General features: G+C 39.8%; 1 protein-coding gene across 1 annotated transcript in view; it reads left to right on the top strand.

Moving 5' to 3' along the window:
* igsf11 (immunoglobulin superfamily member 11) overlaps positions 1-22,336 on the top strand; it is a 130,483-nt gene that overhangs the window by 81,173 nt on the left and 26,974 nt on the right. The gene's annotated exons all lie outside the window — the stretch shown is intronic.

Raw genomic sequence — 22,336 nt, 5'->3', positions numbered from 1 at the left:
ATTTTACCTTGCAGAACGCTGGAGTTGCTGGGCTACTGCTGTCTTGATCTATTAATTTGTTTCTGTTATTGTGTGACTTTGGTGAATTCAAATTGTCTTTTTAAAGCACCAAAGTGACACAATAACACAAACTAGGCAGCGACAGCCCAGTGCTCTGCAAGGTAAAATGACTGATTTTGCCTTTAGAGTTTGGTTGGTTTGGTGAGTGATATTTGGCTTATATAACGGGCAGTTTACTATTAGAAAAGATTGTCTGATGGCAAGGTAAATCAGTGAAAATATTCCTAATATGTTTTTTTTTTTAAGGTCAATCTTTTTTAAGTGGCTAAAATACATTTTGGTGTTGTGTGTTCATTGTTTAGTTTCTGTGCTGGTCCTCTCTTTTTATCCAAACTGGGGACATGTCAACTGGCATCTTCTGTAGCTAATACACAGACTATAGATAAGTACTACTACTACAGCCTCACTTACAATAATCCAAACTATCCCTTTAAATTTATCCGCAACTCTAAATCTATTAATGTGAATGATGCATAATGTAAAAAGGTCACAAGCAGTTCAGCGCTCACAGAGACATTTCAGTATCAACAGGATCCTTATAAACACATCTTCCATTGCATGCATAATGTTTTCCACATTCGTGTACTTTGACACAACAAAGTCAGCAGATACGGTTAGGTTTGGGAAACTTTTGTTTGTTTGTTGTGTTTGTTGTATTTATTTGTGTGTGTGCTTCTTCCATCACCAGAAGGCAAGAGGTTTATTAGAGCAGCTGGAGTCTGAACGCCCTCTGATGTGGCACTAAACTTTAAATTACAGACTTTCCTGCCCGCATGTACTCTCCCTGTGTGTGTCTGTGGGTGGATCTACACATTAGGCATGTGGATAAAGCACACGTGAGCACCAACCTGCATATGTGTGCCATTATGCTATAATCTATATCTGTATTTGTGAAACTTTGGCTTGTGCATGGGTATTTGTGTGTGTGTGTGTGTGTGTGTGTGTGTGTGTGTGTGTGTGTGTGTGTGTGTGTGTTTCCTCCCACATGGTCCAGGTGGCACAAGGAGGCATCCCTTCCGGCTTCCACTTTGAACACACACATACACACACACAAGCTTGCTCCGGTAGATGACTGCACGTTTCTACGGATGATTAGATTACGTAAGAAAACACTGCAGAGCCCTAATAGTTGGTAAACCCAGATTACGCAGGATTATCATCCCTCTTGCTCCGCCTCTGTTCTCCCTCTGTGTGTGTGTGCCGGTGTATGGGGAGAGTGGATGGTGGGGGGGGGGGGCTGAAACAGGAGGAGGAGGAGGATGGGGGAAAGGGGCGATGTGTGTGGGGTGGGGTAGGAGGAGGGGGATGATGCCGCAAACACCAGAGCCAGATGGGACAGAACCCCTAAGCAGCTTAGAGTCACAGTAATCACGCAGGCTAAGTTGCCATCAATGGTGTATGTGCATGTTTGTGTGTGTGTATGTGTGTGTGCCTGTGTGTGTGTGTTGCATGCATGTGTAGTGTCTCATACATTAAACTTGGACTGCATGGATGCATGGCAGTGTACAAATGCTGACGTCAGAAAATGTGAGAAAGAGAAAGAGAGTGAATAAGAGATGGAGCAAACATTCTCATGCGATCAAGATATTAGAGGAGACAGGGAGGGAGTGGGAGAGCTGAGCTGCGAGTGCAGAGACGTGCTGGTGGTGTGGGAAGAGATAATGGAGACAAGCGGGTCAAAAAGGTGGTATTGTTTCGTCCTCGTGCCAATGAGATATCACAGAAACAATGGAGTGGGAAATGACACTGTGTATGTCACGCTACACGGATATCACCCTCAGGGGATGGGCAATCAATAACCCTCTGTCAATAGCAATCTGCTTTGAATTTCTATATCAAATTGATCACTGAGGGTCAGAAAAGCTAAGTAACATGGGTAGCACTTACTATTATGTCCATAATGCATTATAAACATTCCTATAGTGCATTATAATCTGCTTATAGCACTGTATGATTATAGTTATAATCACTCATAATTATATATGATGCTTTACAACAATAATCAGAACATATTATAAAGCATTTTATAATGACTTACAGGGTCAATTATCATAATCACTGGTCACTTGCTGACATTTTTTTGTAAGGTGAGTGAGAGTAGTTATATACAGATCGAATAAAGTGTTAAAGCAAAAATGTACTGCCTGCACACTTGCCACAAAAGCTTAACAATGGCAGTTTCGATTTTGCTTTGTCAAGTCATAATGTTAAAACAATAGAACCACTCTATTTATTATTTATTTACATGCGCCTCGATAGGCTGACAGGCTCTGTGACAGCAGGTGTGGTTAACCAAAACCACACAGGGTGATAAACGTGCAAAATCCATAAACAATTCAGAAAATTACAATTACAAATCATATTACATAGTAAAAATATACAGAGAAAAACAGTAATACAAAGGCCATACTTATTATTAAAAATAATACAAAACATCAGATTCATCATCTCATGTGAAAATCTACATTACCTACATTCAAAAATATTCTGAAATAGATAAGGGGAAAAAAAGAAGAAAGATAAAGTATCATATTAACATATCACATTATAATGCATTACAACAGTGATTAGAATTGTGATACCTGATGCTTGCAAAATAAAGTCACTTAGTGACCATTAATTAGGAGGTATTATGATACCTTACCTATTAAAGTCATTATAAAATGCCATAAAGCCTCTGTACATCCACACAGGTGTTTTCACTTATTCTGCCTGATTAAACCTCTACTCAGGTTGAAGGTGGGTTGGAGCTTTTAGGGAACAGATCTCATCTATCAATAAGAATGGTAAAGGGCATCCTGTAGCTCAGCTGGTAGAGCATACGAAGGCTATCAATCCTCTGCAGTGGCCGCTGGTTTGACGCCTGCCTGCGGCCCATTTGCTGCATGTCATCCCCTCTCTCTCTACCTCGCCATCCTTTCATATCTTCAGCTGTCCCTATCAAATAAAGGCAAAAAGCCCCAAAACTTTTCTTAAAGAAAAAAAAGAATGATAAAGGGGTGATTTATCCTATGTTAAAGCTAACAGGAGGCTCAGGACGACGTCAAGTGCAGTCTACACACCCACACAGTCCTGAGCACAGGTTAACTGAAAACACCTCTGTGACTTTACAGAGGCTTCAAAGTGTCTTACGATCATTGTTATGAAACACTATGAATATTTTTCACAGTTTATGACTATACACCGCTATAAGCAGATTATAATACATCATAATGCATTATAGACATGGGCATCATAGAAAGTGTTGATTTTTTTGTTGAAGTGCTGATTTCCATGTGTTCAGTAAAAGTCAGAGAACAAACATGATAATACAGTAAGAGCTTTTAAAATATGCATATGTATGATGCATAAACACATAAAGAGCACTCATGTCTTTTCAAAGCATCTCTGTTGTGTTCCTCCCTGCACAGTGAGTGGGTGAGAGAGCTTTAAAACTACAAAAAAGCAAACTGTAAAACCCAGGAGAGAAGCTTGCATGAATGTATTTACCTACATGAATATTCAATAAAGGGGCTGCAGCACTTCACAAAGGGAAGTAATCACTGATTTATTTATTTGTGTTTTTGACATGCTATGCAATTATGCCACTGCAGGCAAGCTGTTGGGCTGCTCTCTGCCCTGCCCTAAAGCTGTGTGTGTCTGTTTGTGTATGTGTGTGGTGACACTGGTTGAGTTTAAAGCTCTAATATTGATTCAAAAGGATCAATAGTGATGATTGTTCTGGTGCAGGCATAATAACAGTGATCAGTGAATGATGACTAAATGATATGCAGCTTTCAACTGTGCGCAAATTCCTCACACCGTTGTTCATTTCGCGTTGTTCATTACCAAACCTCTCAGTCATCATTAATTTGTGAGCTTCCTTGTTCCAATTATTTCATTCACATGCTAAAATCAGATCTCTAACTCTCACCTTACTTTTCTCTCACTAAATCCCCCTCTTCTCTCTCTTCCTCTCTTTTCTCACCCCTCTCTCTGGAGAAGAGGGAGATGACAGTGAGCCCCACTCTCCGCTCATTGAACATTCAGCTTTGCTTTTGATGGAATTAATTTGAATGTAAATGATGCTGTGATGGAAGAGCTTTCATTGGCCCCAGCGCAAAATTTCACACAGCGATACCACCCGCGCTACCCCCTGATGTCTGAGCCGGTCCACAGAGAGGGGGAGAAAAACAACAAAGCGCTACAACAATATGGAACTATTACTTTCTCCGCAGCCATTAACAGCTGCAGAACATAATGAAATTACATTGTCACTCAGTGGATTTAGTCAATGATTTGATTGATAAATGTCTTAATTCTTAATTTTAAATATACGTCAGTGGTTCTCTTTTGTCATGACTTATGGGTCTTGAGGGAGGGGATTCAGGATCAAACGACTGAGCGGATTTTGTGCGACTGAATTGGAAATTCACACAGTGAGATTTTATTCTAAATGGAAATGTAAAATTAAACACAAATGAGATGAGAAAGAAACAAGACAAGGAGTAGGAAAGAGCAAAGAGTATGAAAGGAGGCAAAATGAATATTGTAATAAGAGGGTTGCAGTTATTGTGAAATAATGCATAACTTGAAGCAATTCCTTATTAAAAGCGCTTTGTTTAGTTTATTGATCTTTCAGTATTATCATGGGTTCATAAAAAAACAATTGTTATTAAAACAGTTTTTGCATTTACAATAAAACACCAATACCAGAGAGACCACAAACATTTGCACATATAGGGTGCTGGTGATATCTTTTGGTTGACGTCTTGTCTTGATGCACAGAACAAGAGGAAGAAGCACTGTGTGGATCTGCTTCAAATAAAAACCCAGTGCAGGACAGGTCTTTGAATAAATGATGCTACAGGTGGAGGTTCTTTCCCACAGTGTGGAGTGTGTCTTCAATTCTATCCTCAGTTCTAAAATGCAGAAGCACAATTTCTGCACACCTGTCTGCCTGTACAAAAAAGGAAAAATATTTTCTGTGTTTGCATGTGTTTGTATTATTTTTATACAACAACACTAGGATGTCAAAGAATCTCTGGATGGGTCTAAAGGAAACATGTAGCACTTCTCATGTGGACGTCCAGTCAGTGTTGATTACTAGTCTCCACCTCTGCATCCTGGTACATGTAGGTACTGCAGGGACGGTTCTATGAGGAGAACTCAGTTTTCTTGGTCAGTATGGCATGCACTGAGGAAATTATTGCTTCAAGTGACTACATTTACCATCAACTCTGGACCTCCATGTGAGAAATGGTTAATTTTCCCTTTAGGTAAAGGTCATGGCGTTCACCAAGATGAACTTTAAGAATAGACGCTGTTTTAGTTTGGATTTTTTGGATTTTTTTTCTCACCGCATTGTAGAGTTCCTCTGCTTTTATTAATGTACTGTAAGTGGGGAACCATGTAGTACTCATTTTTGAAAAAAATGAAAAGTAACCACATCCTCTGTTTCACCTACATGTCAGCCTCCTCTCCTCTCCTCTCCTCTCCTCTCCTCTCCTCTCCTCTCCTCTCCTCTCCTCTCCTCTCCTCTCAGGTTTCTCTCTTCCTTCACTGGTCTTCATGTCATGTCATTGTGCCATCTTGATGTTCTTCCTGCCTAATTAGCCTGCTCTGTGCTTGTGCTTCACTTCCCACCCATTCATATGTCATCTGCCTTTCTTTTAACTCTTTCTTTCTTTGCCTGTCTTTGTCAAGAGAATCCTTTTTTTTTAAACATGAAAAAAATACAGTGAGTAGACAGAGACATCAATTAATCAAATAGCAATGAAAAATAAAAAAGTATATTTATCAGTGTGTGGTTCACTACTTTTTTCTGGAATCACTTTTTTGCTCCCTAATATAATAATTTAAATCAACACCACTATATTTTTATACTTGTATACAAGGCAACATAAATTGACACTAATCCTACTAAATTCAAAACAGAATTATTCATGTCACTTAAAATAATACTATAGCTTTTAAAGGGACGATATGCCAAAATGAGCACTGCAGTCCAAAATGTGAGTTGGAGCCATAGACGGTAAATTAAATTGGTTGAATTCTTATTTAACATACAGTCTATGGCTGAAGCGAGTTGTTTTCCACTGCCACCTCCTCTCCAGACTCAAGGAAGCTCAGGCGGGCTGCAAGAAAACTGCAGGCGTGCAAGATGAGCACAGCATTATAATCTGACAATAACAAGCGAGGCAAGTCCTACACTGTAAGCTGATCAGCTGTTTGTAACTGTCAGTTGTTTGTCAATGCAAACCTAAGTCGGGTTTGCTGAAAATAAAAGCCCATTGCTCTGAAAATACACACTCTGGAGCTGTAGTTCAGTGACTGGCTGCCTTACTGCCCGACTTAATGATTTATTACGACTCATAAACAGACACTTAACCATTTGGTGAACATTTGGCATTAATGTTAACTCTATTTAACTGAAAGAGGCAAAATAAAACAGTTATTCTGGCCCAGAATAGAAATTTTAAAGTACACCATGGCTTTAGTGTTGCTGTCAGAAAGGTGAGTATTTACATTTTATGATTTATTACAGCAAATGTATAACAGAGTTATAATGAAACTTGCAATGAAACATGTTTTTTAAGAATTCACTTTTGCACCTTCACTGTACTCCATTCAACTCCATCTATCATGTAAACACAGTCTCTGGTTGATTTTGGACAACACTGAATGCTTTGTGTGGACATCAGAAAAGAAGACAAGCATAAATCTTTTTTTTTTTATCATGGGCACAATGGAAAATTTTGGCACCACAGATTTTAAAATTTTACAATCCCTCCCTCCACTTGGATTTCTTAAGACTTTTAATATGTTATAAATGACATTTATGAGACTACGACAGCTGAGATAGTTTCTGTTGAAATTTGTGTGGGGTCATGTTGTATAATGCCTGTACTAAAAGAGAGAGGTTGAGAAAAGAAGATATTGTGGGCAGCAATAAATAGATCCATACATTTATCCACTTCTCAGTCCATGTTGGATCCATTTAAGATCCCATAGATCCAAAATTTATATTTTCCAACATCTGCACTTGACCCCTCTCCCACTAATCACTGTGTTTTATTAGGCAGCTCCACCTCTCTTCATGTACAGAGGTCTAACATGGCGTCCACCATTCCACATCTTTTACGCCGCCATTGATTTCCAGTATCCTCCCAATGTGAGCCATCGGCCCGCTCACCCCGAGCATCATACATCACCCGACATTAAGGCTTCACCTTTTATATCCCTCCCCTTACATCATCATATCCCTCACAGGCACCTCTGCCTTTACAGCTCTCTCAGCCTCAGATTTCAAACCTGATGCCTCTCTGCATTGCCACTTATCTTCCCTTGTGAGAAAGACAGTTATATTTTTGAAGATATTTCTTAGTATGGAAGAGCTTCTTAAAGATTTATCAGCCTTTTCGATCATGCGAGCATCCGCCTCCCTTGAATCCACGCTCTTTCAACTATACGGCCTGGGCGTAGATGTGTGAATCAGTCAAGATGTCACTTTGATGCTTTGTAAATCCTGCTCCTCTCTTTTGACTTTACTTAGATGGAGGTATAAGAATCTCATAATATCTTTTAGAAATCGTATGCGTTCACTGTTCTCTCCGGGGCTCTTTGAGACAGGAATAGACTGATGAAGTGTGTGACTGCCTCCACAGTAATTATGTGATGAATGCGTTCATTCTGTGTGTAGCCCTGAGCAGTGAATAGCTCAACTGATTATTGAGGGGTGTGTTATTTGTGTGTGTATGTGTGTTTGCACTTATATGGAGACATGAGAATAGATAGACTGAAACAAAGAATCTCAAAGAAAGAGGACAGCGTTTGTGCTATTAAGTCTCTGTGATTTGACTGAACTTGAAACCTGATGTCTCAATGAATGAATCACGGCAGGTTTCCACATAGCGTGATTGTAAATATCTCGATGAAAGGCTAGTTAGCCAATAGGAGGCCCATTTAGTGCCACACCCCACCTACTGTGTCACTCTCCACCACACATTCAGAAATACTGAGCCAGCTGCCAGTTTGCTATTTCTGTGACAACACCATTTCTCTCTGCTTTGAGTGAAACATTAAGGCGAACACATCAAGCCTTCAACATTTTAAGCTCCCTCAGATGGATGTTAAGCTCCATTAATAATACCACGGTCTTGCTGTCCAGCTCATATGGATTTTCCTTCGCAGGCGGGATATAGTGTGAGAGGCAGAGAGAGATCAAGCTGGAGAGAGTGTGAGATCGCAGAAGGATAATATACAATAGCTCCCCGAATATACCTATGAAAATACAACATATATTCCAACATTACTGTAAGCCTCCAAGGGCTCGACTTTGCCAAATATATTTGTTTTGTGCAAGTATTTGGAAGACCCAAGAGGCTGCGAGGCAGTGTTTTAGTTTCACATCCAACTCTGGGAGCCAGAAAATCCTTACTGCTCTTTATGTTGTCGTATGCTGCAGGACAGTATATCAATATTATATTGTATCATGATAAAAGACTAGATATTTTGGATATCATTTTATTGTGATATGGCAAGTGTTGTCTTTTCCTCATTTCAAGTGATACAGTTTTCTGAGCTTTACTCACTTAGTCCTTATATCCACATAACTGATGATTATTTATCAAAAATATTATCTTTATGTCATATATTTGAGCTTACAACAACAACAACAATAACAACAACAACAACAACAACAATAATAATAATAATGATAATAATAATAATAATGATAATAATAATAATTTTTATATTTTGTCAAAGCACCAATACTCATCCCTTATTTTCATTCATCTAAAGTAGATGGCAGTCGCCCCTCAGTTGGGGACGTAGAGAGGAATATAATCACAGAAGGTAAGCAATCAATAAGCAAACAATACAACAATAAAAAAATCAATATCAGTTAAAGTGCACACAGTGTTTAGAATATTTTTCATCGTTTTACCACTGAAGTTATATCAATTCTTATATTTCTCTCTTCAAAGCCACCAGAGCCCTTTTGCAAAACAGTAACTTTACCTTGCAGAAGATGAGAGTTGCTGGTCTGCTACTGCCACGTTTGTTTGTTTGTTTGCGTTATTGTGTGACTTGTGTGAATCCGAACCAACCTTTTAAAGCACAGAGGTCAAACAATAACAAAAACAAACTAACTGATCAAGGCAGCAGTAGACCAACTCCTGTGTTCTGTGAGGTAAAATGACTGATTTTGCCAAAGAAGTCCGATTGGTGAGTGATATTCAGCTTATACAACTACAGTTTCCCATCAGAAAAGGCTCTAAGATTGCAGTAAAAATATTCTATATATAGCATTTACTTTATTTTTTAGGTGGGCCTCTTTTAGGTTTGCTGCTGACCCTGTCCACAGCTGTACAGTGGTTAGCTCCTGACACTCCTGGCACTCCTGCTACCTCTTTAAGCTCGAAACCGCCATTTAATACACTATGAGAATCTCATGCAACCCCATTTGAAATAATCAAAACTGTTCCTTTAAGTGTGATTTTGAGATACTTTACTCAAGTGTTAATTTAAAACCACCCAAAAGTCAGTGTCAAACTAATGTACGAGACAGGGCCCCTCTTAAAGACAGGGCCTTAGTACTAGATGATAATACAGAAGCCCTTATCATGTCAGCTTAGATTGCGCTTGGTTGCATAATACTAAACAAATGTGTAATTTATCCAGTGATAAAGTAATTGTCTCACTGTTAAGCTGGGGCCTCTGGGGTCCGCTTTGCTCAGTTGGTAATCCTTGTAAACAGTATATGAAGATAGTTCAAATCAAAGCCACAGCATTAAAATGCTGCTCACATGCTCTGCTGCAAAATTACTACCTGTTGAATGTGCTACAAACAGGACAGGTGTATTACACTTTTACGTGCATAAAGGATCTGAATAGGTTTCCCACCACTGGTAATATGACAAAGCTCTCATATCATTTATATACAAGACTCACATGACTACAGTTACACACAAACACGGACACACACGTTCAGCCCGCCTCTGAGGCCCAGAACCAGCTCACTGCCTGTCAGTCAGGCCCTGAGGAGTCTCAGCGGACCCTCGCACACACAAAGACGTGCGGAATAGATCAATGGGCTTGCGTTTATCGAGCAACATACCTCCCTCCCCCTCCCTCCCACACACAAGCACACAACTCCACCATCAACCCCCTCCCCATCCCCACCACCGAGCCTCTGACCTGCCCCTCGACAGCCGACATAGTGAAGGTATTGATTTCCTCATATTAACGCAGCCTTCGTGAAAAGCCCCAGGCAGCAGAGAAGAAGAGACAAGAGGAGGGAATGATGAAGAGAAGGATGCGCAGAAAAGGAGGGAGCTGGAGGAGATAAGAGGAGATGGGGAGGAGGAAGAGGAGCAAATAGTATAAAGCAACGCCTGGTACCTCTGATACTGCACATCGTGCTCAAAATGATTCCCATGTCAGATACAAGCGAGGCCTAAACTTCAGTGCGTGTCCTTGTCTTTGAAATGAAGAGCTTGAACTGTAGTTGTTAAAACTGAATGAGATATTGTATGATATGCTGTGGTAATAGCTGTGCATATAGATGCTGGGACCAGTAACTGATAATTTTCACTACTTTTATCCTTCAGTATGTTGTGTTTTTGGCTTTACTGCTGAATCATGTATTACTTATGACAGAATTACACTAGGCATTGAAAAAGGAAATGGGTTTGGATTTAAGAGCAGCAGACAGTGAGAAGATCAACAGTGTGCACATGGGAGGAGGACCGTGGGGATAAGAGCCATACTAACTCAGGCTGCTCCTGATGATGTCCGGTCAGGAAAATGAAATGGATAAGAAGGGTAAGTGTAACGTGTGTGTAGTCATAAGAGTTGAGAGGTTGGGTGGAGCATCACGATAAAAAGAAAAAAAATGTTCCTAGATCACGACAATCTTTCAGTCCAAACTGTAGTGGTTAAGTGTTAAGCAAGGTTAAACACACTTAACATCTCAAAAATAATGCTGTAACACAGTTTATTTGTCTTCCCGTTTACTCCAATCAGGTAAAGACTTTGCTTCAGTGTAGGCAGTTGTGTAACCAGTATTTGACCTCGGCCGGGTGTGGATAGAAGAATCCAGTCATGTTGGGGTGTTTAAAACATTAGTGTGTTTGGAGGTGGAGTGGATCTGTCCGCTGAGCCTAATGGGCAGCACGTGCGGCTCCTCACTCGTCAGCTGTTACTCTCTTCTGCCTTCCTTCCCTCGCGCTGTCTCTCACACGCTTTTTTTTCTCTGTCATGCACGCACACTCATTTTCACTCATTTTCTCTTTTCATTGCAAACTCTCTCTTTGTGGAGGAGGAGTAGGAGGCGTATTTGCCAGCCATATGGCAGTGCCAGGGGCGTCCGGAGCAGATGTGCTCGGCATTGGGGCTCCGCTCCATCAAGCACATGCGTACACACACATACACACACATAAACACACACACACACGCACACACACACACATAGGCTTAGACAGCGCCTGTTACCGAGTAAGAGGTCACTGACTGACAACAGCGTTATCTAACTCCCCAAGTGCAGTCACACTGGCTACAGGAGTGACAAACCTACTTTGAGGAACCTCTGAGTTCTCAATGGGGCTTCAAATTGAAGTCAATGAGTGCTTCTGTCTAAGTGTTAGGATGTTTTTGGTCATTTTGTAGTAGTGCTGTGTTTCTGGCTTAAAGCTATGGTTCACATATTGGAATATTTGATTATTTAACCATGCATTTAAACAGACTTCAGATCAGAGGTGGCAAAAGTTCACACATTCTTTACTCAAGTAGAAATACAAGAACTTGTTTTAAAAGACTCTGGTAAAAGTAGAAGTACTGACTCAACTTCTTTATTCAAGTTAATCTAAGTATCATGATTACTAAATGTCTAAATGACTTTTTTTGTATAAATGTTCTTCTCTGGTCTGTGACTCAAAGAGTTTGGTGATGGTGTTTTTGACTTCCTGGTTTCTTTGCTGTGTGGGAAAGAGCCCTCAATGCCTCAAGAGTGTCGACTCAGCATGCTTGTGTTGATTTATTTATTTATTTATTTTTTGAGCTACATTTTTGCTGAATAGTAGGAGAACGGCAGAGCTGTGTGTGTGTGTATGTCTGTGTGTGTTGTGTGTGTGCGTGTGTATTACAGTACAATAAAAGTTTCCTCTGAATGAAATGGGATGTAAATTTGACCAGTGTGCAGAATGAGAATGTAGGCTGATTCCCAGTGTTTGCTGAGCCAGCGTTTGACCTACATCAAACATCAAAAAGCAGAATAAGTTAGAAAGCATCACCATGCTGGTCAACACCTAGGCACAAGCACACATCAAAGGCTTCCAGGGCAAAATAACTCCCCATGCGGATGCATTTTTTTTTTAGCTTTTCCTAAATTACTATTTCAAAAGTACCTCAGTTTATTTTTGAATCTGATTAGTAGAAGTAGATCCGAACTGGTCGAGAAAGAAATCAAAGAGAAGGAACGAAGCAGTGATTATGCCAGCAGTTATATTACAATAATGACTGACTGATATTTGATATCAATAGATGAGCATTTCCATTTGGGGCTATCAGCTCTAACAGAACATCACATACTCAGATGATAATTCTTTTTTTCCTGTAACAAAGGGTATAAATAGAGTCACATGTTAACTCATTTTGTGAATGTGATGCAATAAATTGAATAGGAGGCCATGCTTTGCTATTATTGGAAACAATTATGCATTTCCAGTCATGTAATGAAATAGCATAATATGCTTCTCGTATGATTTCCCTCATGTGTGTATTTGCCAATGCAAAATTTCATCCATGCAACAGTGTACTATTCATCAAGAGCACTTGTTTGTGCAAAACTGGAAATGGGAAATGTCTATTTTGAAAGAATCAATGTCAGCCCATCCCCTGCTCTGCTCCTGAATCAACTAAAACAATTACTCAAAAGGTGACTGTGCTGATCTGTAAGTTTGTCACAAAATGAGACAGCGGAGAAAACAAAACGATTTTTAAATTATATAAAAATGGCTTTTTGAAGGGAATCAATAGTTGTTGTTATTTCTTCTCTAAATAACAACACGCATCACTTGGCTGCTCATATGTCATGGTGGAGTCAGCTGAGAGCAGCTGTCCATGGGGAGATCACAAACCTGTTTGACACTGGGGCAAAAAGGTTCAGGGCAAGTGTGTGTTTGTTACTCTGTGTGTGTGACAGCTGGTGAAGTGCTTTCAAATATAGCACAGGTTTGGCAGGACTACTTACTACTCTTACATATAGGGTGTCTATGTGTGTAAGACTGTGTGTTATGTCTTGGTTTGTTGTTTTTAGTAATCATAAGGAATGGAGGAAGGTCAGATAACATGAAGAAGAAGAGTGAAGAAGGCCAGTCATGGGAAAAAAAAACCCTAACAATAAACCATTTATGCATTTCCCTGCAAGAGATGTTGAAGTAAGACATAGTGGCAGCTTCCATAGGGAAATGGCCGTGGTCTGGTCCTTCTGTTAACTGTCAGCCCCCTGACTGGCTCCATCCTCCTCTGGCTGACTGACATCCTGCTGTCCTCAGAAAACACACTCTAATAATTCAGGACTGGTCAGACACCCTGCCTCCGCTAGCACTATGGCTTTAGAGATGCATTAATACCTGGTTTCTGCTGACAGATGGCATGCTAACAGGCTAAAATACAATATTGGTACCAATTCTACTAATCTGATCCTCCTAAAAAAAGGAAAAAAATTCAAAGCATAGCCAGACTGCTCTATGTAATAGTTTATAAGAGCTAAATACATGTTCAGTTGTTGGCACAGGCTGTTAAAGAGGTGTATTGATGCATCCTTGTTTTTCTTTTTTTTAGCCTTCTTCGAACCCTCGTTTTTGTGTTAATATGAATATCTCCACACCCCTCACTATCATCTTTCCATGACTTTACAGTGCATTAATTTAGGGGGTGTAAATATCGACAGCTCAGTTGCACTGGGGCCCGGTGGGTGCAAGTAGCAAGTAGGAGCAAGTAGGCCCTGCTGTAATATTTAGTGTGGAGAATGAGCCCACATGAGTGATCCAAACTGCCACCTCAAATATACATTTGTGTTCAAATAATCAGTCTTTAGGGTGAAGCCAAAGACAATTTGACCATAAGGTGCTAACCTAACTTTGCCCTAAAAACCCATCTCTTTCATGGTTCCTTTTTTTTTTTTTTTTTTTTTAAGTCAGTAACAATCTATGTGATGTGATGCACAGACTTAAGTTACAACTGCAGGATTGGTGGGGCCAGGACGGGCTCCGGTTGACATGTGTCCTCAGAGATACAGAAATGTGCGCGTATTTACACACGAGGAACAACAGCTCAACCTTTTTGATGATTTAAGTCTGTCCTTTATCCTATTAAGTTTATAACAATAGATTTTAGTTTTTCTGCCTAAATTTGCTGTAGTTGCATCATTGCATGCATGGAAACAAAAAATGAGAGCAGCTTCTATAATCATGAAAGTAACTTGTTCAAGAAAACACTCATACATCAGTACAGCACACAATAAAGAAGTTACTGTTTGTGCTGCTCAACATAATTAAAATGTTAATTTAGCCTACAGTGACAGTTAGAGGTGCAATTGTGAGTGCAGGTCTCTACATCGGAAAATCAATATGTTCTGCTGGGTGGCAGGTGCATGATTCATGTGTTCATGTGGAGCCCAACTGCTCATCACTACTAACAACTATAAAAACTATGAATAAACTATTTAAAAATGATTTAATGGAATTAATATTTCCCAATTTTCTTTGGTATTTCTGACACTGGAGGCCATCGGATCTTCACCACTGCATTAATACATCTCAACCTGTACTTGCCCTGATAGCAGCCCCCTTACTGTATGTATTTTATCTAACATGCAGCTATTGCACGCTCAGGTTTGCAGTCCCAAGATGATCAGTCCAATCACAGTGTGAAGGCAGAAAACAACACCTTGCGACTGTTGAACAGGGTGTCATAACAGGGAGCATCACTCTCAGCAAAACTCACCAGGCTATAGAACAGAAAAAAGCGAAACAATGACAACATTAAAGGTATATCTTTAATGCTCCAGTAGTCTTTATTTCTTCTGATTTTATGTTTTATAAGAAATAAAGATACATGACATCACAGTAAGCAGTAAACCATGTTAAAATACCTGGAATCACATGAGGTAGAGGACTTTGCCCCACCGCAGCCTCAGCTGTATGTTCCAGCCTCTCTGCTTTCCTCTGATAATGCACGTCAGTGGCACTGAGTTGAGCGAGGGTTCATCTTGAAGGTGAGCCACACAGGGACTCAAACAGACGATAAATCACCACAGGCCCTTATTGCCGGAGAACTGTACTGACCAAATCACCAGCAGAAGCGCTGCTGCTCCCAGGTGGCCTGGCCAGTGTTGGCGGGCTTAAAATCACTGTCTTCATTTGGAGAGTTAACTGTGGTGAAGTAGAGGAAGAAAGAGTGAGAGATACAAAGAAGGGAAGATCAAACCAAGCAGAATGAGTGGGATAAGAAACAGAGAAAAGAACAAAGAATAAGACAATTAAAAAAGAGAAGGAGAAATCTCTATCCACAAGCCAATTACTAACCCAGGGGCATCAGACAAGGTTACCTTAGGCTAAATGCTGGCTCCAGGAATAGTCCTTTAGTATTATCTGCTGGCTGGCGCTGTGAGGCACTGGCTGGCTGACTGAGAAGCTTAGACTGTATTTGTGTTAACCTGTGCCGTGCAGACAGTGGAGAGAGTGCCAAGAGTCTGGCCTTACCTGCCGACACACAGAGAGGGTCTGTCTTTCACGACAGTTTCAGAGCCTGGTGCTTTCACTTAGGGTGTCTCAAACTGAAAACTTTAATAACACTTTTGGAATAATTTTAATGGGAAATGCACCTTTTCAAACCAGACTGTCAGTTGAGAAATATATAGTCCATTTACTGTAACCAATAAAATCACCATGATATGTCATCAGAGATTAAGTTGCTAAGTTGAATTATTTACTCCTCCAACAACAATGCTCCAGCCAGCATTTTCTTCTTTTAAATATCTAGTCTGGTAACAAATGTCTGTTATTGCTTGCACGTTTCACATTTATTCTGAAATTAATACTAAACGTTCAGTGAAGAAATGAATCTCTGTTTGACTGGTTTAATGGTTCAAAACTCTGTCTTCAATTACTGTATTTGTGTGATTTTACTTTCTGTCCTGTACACATGACATCTATTGCACTCCTGTCTATCCTAGCAGGGGTATCCCTCTTCTGTGGCTCTTCCTAAGGTTTCTTCAATTTTTTTGCCTTATAAGAAGTTTTTTGTGTGGAGTTTTTCCTTACTCTTTACAGGGTCTACAGGACAGGGGATTGTAAGGCTCTGTGAGGCAAATTGTGATTTGTGATTTTGGGCTATATAAATCAAATTTGATTGATTGAACTGAACTGGGCAATTGACTGTTTTAATCAGCTGATCAACTTACAGTATAGGACTCGTCATCGGATGTCAGTGTCACAGTATTGGACTTGTCGTGCACTCGTGTAGATTCCCTGCAGCCTGCAGGCACCCTGCCTGAACTTTGAGTCTGAGGAGGAGGGGGCAGGGGGAAACAACTTGCTTCAAACATAGGGCTTCAACCTATTAAATATACGATCTGTGGCTCCAACTCGCTATTTGGACTGCAGTATTCATTTTTGAATGCTAGGATCTTTCTTTAAGGAGCTATCCTTTAAGGCTGAAAGATCTAGTGCAATTTATGCAGCAATAAAAATGATCCTGCTAACTCTTACCTCTACACTGGCTGTATACCTACATACCAGACATAGAGACACACTGTGCTGTAGGGTTGGGCGATTGGACAAATATATAGTCTATCAACGATGGGCTGAAAACATCACCAATTACTTTTTTTGGATGACTTTTGGGGTGATATTTGTCATTTTATTGTGCTAATGCAATAGTCTGCAGAGTGACAGCCTCTGCTCTGCATCACACTCTCATCCAGCGGCGCAGTACACACCCACTCAGCCGACTCTGAGTGCGCTGAGCTGGGTGACAAGTGAGAGGAAAACAGCCTGCAGTCAGACTCTTTACACTGTTTTCGCCCAGTGAATTAAGGATTTATTTTGACCAAACCAGAGTTGGTGATTGCTGGAAGAGTGGACAGACTAACAAAGATGGTTTTGGTGAGTTCTACATATTTTTCTGTCATGTTTGAATTAAGATATTGCCAATTGCCGATGGATGGGCTGACGATGATCGTTTGGAAAATTTTAACATATCGCCCAACTCTACTGTGCTGCTTCATCTGGGCATCTTTGGCAGAACCAGGCTGTTGTCACCCACTTAAAAGGGACTTGAGCATGGCAGCTGCCAAATAGCAAAACAGGACCCCTTGCCAATCATGTCATCTTACTGGCAGATCAGTATGTTTGCCAGGATGTTAGATTTACATGCAGACACTGTGGCAGGTTTGCCAAACATGTAAGTCTGACAGGGAATAGAGTTACTACATGCTGAGATGGTACAAAGGCTGCAAGGTGGGTGTTGGTGGCTGACAGGAACAGAGTCTGTTTCTTCGGGGAGATCCAGGTCTGGTTTCTCAGCTGTCATGTGTAACAACATGCTGAGTAACGTGCCAGCAATTTGCAAAACAGCATGTTTTGTTGCTGTCTGAGCAAGCATGGGAGTGATGCTTGTGATTAGAGCTGTATATTTGTGATTAGTGTACTCCACTGAAGTTGGTACTTGATGTTTTTTGGACATTGTGTGTGTGTGTGTGTGTGTGTGTGTGTGTAGCTGTGTCCAGGGCTGCATGTGCAGAGCCATCTGTTTGCTGCTTTAGCAGTAGTCTTCCAGTGCCCAGGCTTATCTGTGCACGAGGGCAGTGGCCTACTTTAACCTTCTGCTCGCTCAGTGCACACAGCCGAGCACACTGGTTTGGTTGATCACCCGTTAGCTTGTTCGTAATAACTTTAATTGCATTTGTATTAGCAATCAGTCTTTAGATTGCCATTTTGAAATGAAATATTATATTTTAAGAAAGATTATTTACCACTATATGTGAGGAGTAATTTGTGACACAAATATGTTACAATATGATATTAAAATGCTATGTAGTTAATAATAATAATAATAATAATGATGACAATAATAATAATAATAATAATAATGATAAGAAGAATAATAATAAATAATTACTATTATTTCTTCTTCTTCTTCTTATTGTCTCTTGAGTGAGTTTCTGTCTGCACAAAACTGCATTTTTGTGATCTAACATTATTGAAAAAAAAAGCGCAAACTTATCGTGCAACCTTGAGTGTCAGGTGGTAGACTGATTATCAGAGATGCACTGATTTCAATTTTCTTGGCCAATTCCAATTTCCAATTTTTCATTCACAAACATTTTTGCAAATTTTCTTGTAACAATTAAATTGGATGTTCATCATAAAACACTGACTATTAAATATTCATTAAATACTACTATTTTATACATTTTCTCCAAAGTCCTTCAGGTTACAGCCAGGCCATAATATAGTTTTATATTAAGATTATGAATAGGGGGAATGCAATCTTGCAAGATCATGGATCATGGATCTTGCGAAATTTCACGGGACGCAATTTCATGTGATCTCCTGTGGAAGCAGATGTAAACAAACCAGAGACAGACACGGTGCAACAGTTTGCTGCAGTAAAACTTTGCTGTGAGGAAAACAGACGCAGAAGTTAAACGATGAGATGGGATGAGAAAATGTTTGAGACACATCAAGATGAGATTTTAAATGTCCCTCTGTGAACAGCAGTCTGCTGCTGGCTAACATTAGCCTGAAGAACTACAAAGTTTACGGCTGTTTTGTGACATTGTCAGCTGCTCTGTCTCGTAGTAGACTGTCTGTCTTCTCTTTATCCTGTTCTTGGAATCTGTTGGGAACTTCATGCAAGCATGTGAGTGTGTGTAGCTGTCATCAGGGCTGTGGTGGGTGTGATATCACAGTCAGTTTGTCTGCTGCGCGCATGATGTGACCATCATGCAGAACACGTGTGTTACAATAACGGCCACAGAATTGGATATGTGACACTGACCGGCTGGTCACCAGTCAGGGCTGGTCACATTGAAAACCGTCCGGTTCCAGTCTCTGGCCGGTCGATCGGTGCATCCCTACTGATTTTGCATACTCATTCAAGAGAATGGCACAAAAGTGCACCAGGTTTGAGGAATATATTGATATAATAGTGATATGGTGCTATGAGGCTAAATTTTGGATATTGTTATATTGTCTTTACCCACTTGGTCATTATATCCACATTACTGATAATTATTAATCAATCAGGTTGTGTTAATATTTTGTGAAAGTACCAGTAGTCATCTCTACTATACTGTTGTTATTGATAAATATCCGTATTTTCCAGATATATTTAGGTCAAAAATATTATGTTTGAATTTTTCCACATCCTCCAACCCTAAAATCTATAGTAAGTGGCAAGGCTGACTCATGAGGAGCAAAAGGGGATGTTCTGCTACTCCAGTGATGTGTACTTGTTTGTTTGCAACATAAGACTAGACTTTGTGTATGTTTTGTGTATGTTATGTATATATGGAGTGGAAAACTTTATGGTGAGTTATCGTCAGCTACTAAAACATCACTGATATTCTTTGAATGAGCATTAGAATTATCTGTTTTGTTTTTGTCCTCTGAATTTAATATGTTTGCAGAGCATTATGAATGAATTTGCTATTATTTAGCTAAAATGAGAGACCTCTTGGTTCTTTATATACAACTGTCACAGATTTCCTATGCATAATTGTGAGACTGTGAAGTGAACGCTGTAATCAAACTGTGTGACCAGTGCTTCATGCTGTGTGGGCTATGAGGCCTTGTGTTTGTAGTAGTAGTGCATTAGGAGTGCAGTAAGCTGGTCAGTCAGACTCAGTGCAGTTTAGAGGAGAGTATTAAGCTATGTAGGCTAGTCAGTGGGCCCTGTTAGGGAGTTGGCTGTTGTAGCTAATAGGTCAACTCGGAGGGGTGGGGCAGGGGATGAGAGGGAGGATGAGTGAGAGATTTTTAAGGCTCTTTCATTGGGTGAGGTTTGTCGGACAGACTGAGGAGGGAAAAATGGAGGAGAGGAGAAGAGAGTAGGAAAAAGGGAAGGCAGGATTATGGGCAGAGTCATGTGAGCAAAACCTCTGGCAGAAGTTAAGCTGACGTCATCAAATGATTTACCTTTTACCCACCAAAATCCCTCACCCGATGAGTGTGAATTTAAAGAAGTAGATGTAAATAAAATGCTCTTTTCTTCCAGAAAAATAGCTGAGAAAATTGATACCACTCTCATGTCTCTACATTAATTAGAAACACAGCCACCCACTGGTTATCTTAGTTCAGCATAAAGAATGGAAACAGGGGACAACATCTGTTCAAAGCTAACAAAGTCCACCGGCCACCACGTCTGAAAGTCACTATTGAACATAATTTGTCTTGTTTGTTTAATTTGTACACAAACCAAAGCGTGAAAACAACAAGTTGTGGTTTTTGCTGGGTGCAATGACTTTCTGTGGAGACTTCACTCACAATAGTCCAGCACAGTAACCCACATAAAACCACTCCTTGTTGTTATTATACTTTAATTACACTGTTGTTGTTTGTTTTTTGGACAGATTAAACAATAATATGTTTAATCTAATTTTTGGCCAGATATGAGAGTGATACTACTTTTCTATAATTTCCCAAAATGCCTATTTCATTAAATCTTTTAAATTTGTTAAATAAGCTTTCCAAACTATTTGGAAAGTAAAGAACCATTGGAAAACATTTATAGAATTTCCTAGTGAAGCACCATTGAGGCTAACAAGCAGTATACAGTATTAAATACTCTTTCAGGATGAATACTGAGTTGGTTTGTGACTTTGTTTTTACCTCAGCAGTGCTTTGAGCATGGTGCTTTATAAGTTGCCATCGAGCAGCTGGGTACACAACTATACCACCTGAGTTTCACATGGATGTCTTTGCTCGCTTGTTGGTTCGCCCTGGTGCCTCACGGGCAGCAGCAGCATCACAGGGTCAGCCACATACAAACACAGCTCATCATGAAGCCCCTGGGTCTGCTGCAAGAGAATGGGACACAGCTCAGTTTGTGTGTGGGCACAGGTGTCAGTGCACACAAATCCATGTGTAGATGTGTTCATCCTTGTGCTTAATTTCATGCTTTTGCTATTTTTCTTTTTTTTTTTGTCCTCACAGTAGATTCAGTTGTAGCATGGAAGTTAAAGCACTAAAGTGATCACGGTTGGCATTTCAGTCTGAAGAAAAATTCTAAAAGGATGCAGATGAACTTGAAATGTGATTAGAGCTGCCAACTGTCATGCCTGAAGCAGGAGATACATGATTTTATGCTCGATCTCTCATCACTCACTCTTACTCTTCTCTTCTCACTTCTTTAGAGGTCTCACGCTCACAGAAAACACAGCTGACAAATAGTGGCCATCACGCATAAAACTGTCCAACTGTTATGTTTTTATAGTTTTTATAGTTTTTTTTTTCCCAATTGCTAAGATACACTGGTTAACACTCTTCACACGGTCAGCAAAATAGAAGAATATCTGGACCAAACTGTGACCATTTTCCAACACCCATGAACGATTTCCTGATTCATACTCTGCCTGCAAAACATTTGTAACAAATTCTTCAAATGCACACAAAACACACTATTTTCAAAACTGTTAAAAACATATTCAAAATAGAATGATGGCAAATTATGTGAATTTGCACAGTAACCATGTTAAAATGTGTTTAACATCTTAGCAGAAACTTTTCAATAAAATAAAAAAATTCCTTCATAATTTCATCTAAAAGCCTACCCAGATGTCCTGTTTTTAGTTTCATTACTGAACAAACAAAAGAGCACAGTATAGACTATTGTGCAGTATGAGTGATGATATTATGTATGTTGATGACGTTTTTGTCATAATTGTTTTGCAGCCCTGGAATTTCAGAACTTTGTTTTTTTTTCCCAACTAAATTACTCTGTGCAAAGATATAAAAAAAAATATGTGTTTCTTGTTACATAATGCTTAGGTACAATGAATAAAGTGAAATATGTCAAACTTCAAAGATAAAAGTTTATCATCTGTGTAATGCTCCCCTTTGTTAGTGTTTTTTTTTAGGTCAGTGTGCTATGAGTGACAAGTTTATTTTGAGTGTTTGTGGTCTGAATGAGTTCTGTAGGTGAGATCAACTATTTGGCCATGATGCATGTTGGCTATGCAGACTGTGTAAAGAGTTTTGACACAGTGGCTTATAAGCTTTTGGAA

This window comes from Lutjanus erythropterus, chromosome 4 (genome assembly GCF_056507025.1).
Source record: "Lutjanus erythropterus isolate fLutEry1 chromosome 4, fLutEry1.hap2, whole genome shotgun sequence".
NCBI classification, from domain to species: domain Eukaryota; kingdom Metazoa; phylum Chordata; class Actinopteri; order Lutjaniformes; family Lutjanidae; genus Lutjanus; species Lutjanus erythropterus.
Note: the sequence above shows the minus strand (reverse complement) of the source record. Positions and strands in the feature narration are given on the sequence as shown.